The sequence below is a fragment of the Papio anubis genome, chromosome 14, assembly GCF_008728515.1.
Source record: "Papio anubis isolate 15944 chromosome 14, Panubis1.0, whole genome shotgun sequence".
NCBI lineage: Eukaryota > Metazoa > Chordata > Mammalia > Primates > Cercopithecidae > Papio > Papio anubis.
This window is the reverse complement of record NC_044989.1, coordinates 15,551,607-15,557,123: the sequence shown is the minus strand read 5'-3', so window position 1 is coordinate 15,557,123 and position 5,517 is coordinate 15,551,607.

Genomic DNA, 5,517 nt, shown 5'->3' with positions numbered 1-5,517 from the left:
TCACCTCCTTTCTCTAAATCTCACTTTTCTCATGTCTAAAATGAGAAAGCTACTAATGCTGACCTGAAATGACTCTTGTGAGAATTGAACAAGAAAACGATGTGGAAGAAGGGCTTCTCAGGCAAAGCCCTGAGAAAAACGTTAGCTCTTGTTACTACCATGTGGTAGAATAGAAATACAAAGGGCTATGGGAGAACCCGGAGCTGGAGCTGGACTGAACCTTGGCAGGAATGCTAGAAGAAATACGGTGTTTAGAACCTGAAACCTTTTGTAGTCATGCTGCAAAAGATCTGGTCATTCATTTGCTTGTATCCTTTTCAACAGGAAAAATAGCGGCCAAATGAAAGATACTATGGCCTTTCACACTCTGAACAAGGGTTTTGGTGAAAAGTGAGCTTTTCTTCTGCAACTTCGGTGTAGATGCTGGGACAGGTCACATCTCTTGAGTCCTTGCCATGTGCCAACCACGCTACATACCTTATCCCATTTAATTAGTCATTTGAGGGAGATTCAAAACTGCCGGCCCATAGTTATTTAGGCTCTGGAATCCAGGGATCTGGGAGGGCTCAGGTCAAAGGTCTTCCCATTATTAAAGTGTCCAGAATGACAGAAAGATCCAACGCCCGCCGCCTGACCTCCACCTCCACCTCCGCCTTGCCCCTCCCACAGCCCCAGCCACAGTCTTATTCAAATAAACAGTCTCAAGTCCCAAATGGAGTTCCTTCGAAGCCAGAGCAGAAATTCTAATTGTGGTTTAATGAGGCCCGGGTTTGCTCTCAACTGAGCTGTTTACTGAAGCAATTTCAGCTTGCTCCTTCAGGCCAGAGATTGCAGCCACTGGCTACCCTGTTTAAGATAAATGTCAGTATAGGCACTGGGGGAGGTTCAACCAGCTTTTCTCCTTCCTGTGTCAGCCCTGAGAGCAGCCCAGCAACCACCATGCTCAGACTCTGCAAAAGCAGCCAAGGGTATAAAGAGGAGGAAGGTACAAACGTTGTCTCTAATGACCCTACTGTCCAGTGGGGAAACAGCTAAAGGTGGACAACACTCTGATTAAGGTTCCTGTTCTGGAACCAGGAGTGCTGTACCCTTCCCCATGGCATGTGGTCCCCTGACAGGCTGCAACCTCCCTGGGCCATGGGACACTGCAAAGGGCCCCTCTGGACTCCCCTGTATTGCCTCTGTGCAATCTACACATTTTAAGTGACTTCTATGTGATGGCTCCCTCTGAAAATGGGGAGTGCCCCACACCCTGGAGGCCCTGCGCCTGCTGCTTCAAGGCCACAGCACACAGGCTTTTTCATCTTTACTCTCAGGCCTCAGAGTGGACCAGGAAAGAGGAAAGAGAAGGGAAATGACATTTACTGCACATGTACGGCGCAGTGTCTCCTTTAATGTTTTGGTTGAACAATGATTATTCCCCACATCCAGAAGAGGAAACCGAGGCATGGAGAGACAATGACTTGCCCAAGGTCAAGTGATGGAGCCAGAATATATCCACAGTTGTTTAGTTACCCACCCATTACCTATTGAGTGCTAACTAGATAGCCAGGAATGGTTCTAGGTGCTGGGGATAGATCCAAGAGTTATCTAAGACCTGGTCTCATGGAGATGAGATTCCAGGCAGGAAAATAGACCTTGAACACATAAATACAATATAACATCTGCAAGACCTGTCTGACTCGAAAGCTATGATCTGTCTTCCACAACGCATGAATTCAACTCCACCGTGAGCATCTGGCCTCGGACGATCCTCTCCATTCTGCTTATTTCCAGGGGCCCGATATCAGGCTTAATAGCGTGCTGCCTATCCACACGCCCTCCATAAACCCTAAATGCTCCTTTGGGGGTTTGCGCCATCCCCACAAAGGCAGTCACAGCATCAAAGAAGGACTCTGTTCTCTGCCCGATGCCTGCCGAGCAGCTGTCCCCAGCAGGCCTGGAATCCTCCCCAAAACAAGGCAGCCCCTGGGGTTCTCCCGTCCTTCCTGGAGGTACCCTCTGAAGTTCCTGGCGAGGAAGTTCTGGTTCAGATAAAGGTTACCCAAATAGCTCCAGCCGCCCTAAATGTGGTGGGAGATTTACAGGAAGCAGGGAGGGCTGGCACTTCCAGGAGCCGTAAATCTCTCCTGCCTGGGGCTGGAGAAGAGAATGCGCGGCAAACACTAAATCAATTTCATTGGCGTGCTGCGGGGTTTCTGCACTTGGAGGCTGGGCCCGGGATTGAAAGGAAGTAGTTGTCAAACATCAGAAATGATGAGGACAGACGCCGGAATCAGAGCTTTTGATTTCCTGTGGACCAGAGAGTTTGCTTGGTCTTGGCCTGTTCTTTGGGGGCCTCATCATAAATGCCCCACGGCTCAATGACCTCGGGTGCCAGGCAGCATTGGGCCTCTCTGGGGTCTTCGGGGTCTTCTCGTAAAGCTCCCTCCTCCTGGGGCTCCTGTCTCCCAGCTCTTTGTATGGCTGGCTCCATCTCGTCAGTCATATCTTCGCTCAAATATCCCTTCCCAGAGAGGCCTTTCCTGGACATCTGTCTGTCTATAGGAAGCCCTTAAATCTCACTACTCGCTCCGTTTCTCTCTGGTTTAGCTCCTTCATCATGTCTGAAAGAATCTTGTTTATTTAATCACTTGACTGCCTGTATACCCCCACTACATCATCAGCTCCATGAAGCCTGACTTGTCCACACTGTCTGCCTGGTACCTAGCACGGGACTCAGCTGTATGTAGTAGGCGCCCAAGACGTCTTTACTGAATGAACAAATCAATGAATAACTAAATTCCCCAAAAGCATCCATTCTAACCTCCATCTTCCATCAAGAGTAGCAAAGATGAAGGGTGGGGTGGGGTGAAGAGGGGAATACATTTATATTTATCCCAAATACTCAGAATGTAAAGGAAGAACCTTTTCACTAAAACCATTCATGACGTGTGCTTGGTTCTAGGAGAGATGTTCATGTATTTATCTTATTCTACAAAAAGATCTCCTGGAAGTAGAGCTACTCAACTTTTCAATGAGGGACCTTAAGCCCTGAGGCTGGGTACTTGTGCAGGCACAGCTGGTGGGGCTGGCCTCAAGCTTTCGCCACTTTCCTTGTGTCCTGCTTTCCCCCTTAAAGGGGTTTCCAGCTCCCAGGGTGAAAGGTGGCTGCAGGTGGGCGCCATGTCTCCTCACTCCGCTGCTCTGACTGTACTCACAACATGTTTTTCCTAGCCCACCCCTCCCTGGTAGAGAATGTGCAAAGGTGTCTTTCCTTCACCTAGAAGAGGGTGGCTCTCCCTGGAGACAGGAATCCTGTACCTGTATCGTCAGAAGCCTGTAAAGATTACCTGACCTAAATTTGTCATTTTTTCGAGGGGCAAGTTGAGTCGCAGAAAAGAGAAGAGACCACTTTGAGGTCATATGGCTAATCAGAGGCAGCAACACAGCTAGACCCAAGTGTCCTGACTCCATGGCTAGTGGTCCTGTGACCACATCAATCTTCCTGTCTCCTAGAAACACATTGCTACCAGGAAGGGATGGTTGGGGCGACTCCCCTCTCCCTATTGTAGGGCAGCCTAGTCACTGTTGCTGTGATGGAGAAAAGAGCATGGGGTTTGGGGCTGGAACAAACCTGGCCTCCCTGCTGCATGGCCTTGGGCAAGTACTTCAATCTCTAAGGCTCACTTATCAAATAGCCTTGAGCTGAATCTGTGGAGGAGAAAGAATGAAAAATGAATGTGGAAGCCTCTGGTGCACGGAGAGTGCTCAGTGAAGGTCAAGGCTCTTCCCAAGTGCTTCCTTTTCCTTTCATACAGCATTTTTTGTGCCTCTTGTTTCACTCCCAAAGATCTGATCCCAGTTCCCACACAGGCACACCAATACGCCCACGCCATCAGTTTCAGCTCCCCATTTGTCCGTGATGCCATGATGGTTCCTGTTTTGGGGAGTTCGCCCTTGCTATTTAACTCAATTTTAAAAATTGTTTTTACTTCAAGTTACCTCTTCTAGGAAGCCTTCTAGGATTTCCAGCTCCCTTGAAATTATCTTTAAGGGGGAAAATGTCAACCAACAGGTTCTGCTTCTCTTTCTGGTTGTAATTTTAAATAGCCAGCATCTTTCAACATTTGGCCACTCTGCCAACACAGAGCCCTAGTTATGTGGCAGGCGTGATCATAGGATACAAAGACACGTCAGGCATAGTCCTCTTCTCCAGGAGCTCCCAGTCTAGTGAGACAGAAAGGCATATAAGCAGTGATATGATGGAGTGGTAAGAGATTGAAAGAGTAAATCAGCTAGGTTAGTACTAGCTGCTGTAACAGATAATCCCCAGTATGTCAGAGGTTTCCCACAGTAGAAGTTAACTTCTCTCTCAGTCAGAGTCCAGTGCACACGTATCAACTGGCAGGGGGTAGGCTGTGGGGATAGTCACTGCTGGAGAGTCAGGGAAAGTGTCCCCAGCAGGGGACAGAATGGCCAGCGTTCGAGGGTGGACTGGTTAAGTCAGCTTGGGAGCTGGTTGAAATTAGAGCTCATGTGCTCAGTGTGTCCCATCCAGAAAAAGCTAGTGATAGTTGTTGTTAGGGTGGAAATATATAAAATTCATAGAAGACGATAAGGGGCACCTGTTGGGAAAATCTCTGCTTGGCTGGCTTGCCCCCTTTGCAGTCAGTTAACTTAGCACGATGAAGATAGTCATGTCGAGGAAACAATGCCATCTCTACTTTCAGTCTTTCCAATGTGTTCAGATGAAGTCTGAAAGACTGTGCTCTAAGAAAGATGTGTCCAGTTCAGACCTGTAACATTTGCACAAGGGGGCTTGGGTAGAAGAACTGAGAGGTACCTCTCCCCATAGGTGGTGAGCCTCCCACTGCGTGAGCAGGTGCTTGAAAGGTAAAAGAGCAACCAGCAAAGTGTCCTGCTGACTTTTCAAGATGGAAGAAACCGCTGACCATGCCGAGCCCAGGAACCAGAGATTCTGAGGCTAAATGAGACTTGAAGGTCACCGGGCCCAATCTCACCCGTGTCTGAATCCCTGAGTACAGCATTTTTCAGGACGGCTGCCCACTCTCAGCTCAGGTCATCTCACAGCGACTGGACAGGTTGGTAAGCTCTCAGAGAAAGATTTCCTCCCAGTCAAGTAAAATCTGGCTCCTGGACCTTCAACCACAGGCCCTCGTCCTACCTCTTAGACCCTCAGTTTGTCTTTGTCATTGTAGAGCTGAGGAAACAGAAGGAAGGAGAGACGTGCCCAAGTCACTCAGCAAACTCAAGGCAATGCTGGGAACGGGAACCAGCTCTCCTTCTACTCAGGACTGGCCTCTTCCCACTTCATTGTGTCAAATCTATTTACAAAACAGAAAAACCAAAGGGTTTGTGTTTCTTCCAACTTGGTTTTGAATCTCGGAGGTTTTCCTGGTGAGACAGAAGGCACGTGGGAGGCTGGAGGAGGGGTTCTGCTTCTCCAGGGGACCGGAGGTGTCAGGGAAATGTGACATGAGGAAACACATTTGCACAGAAGGAAAATGGGGGAAA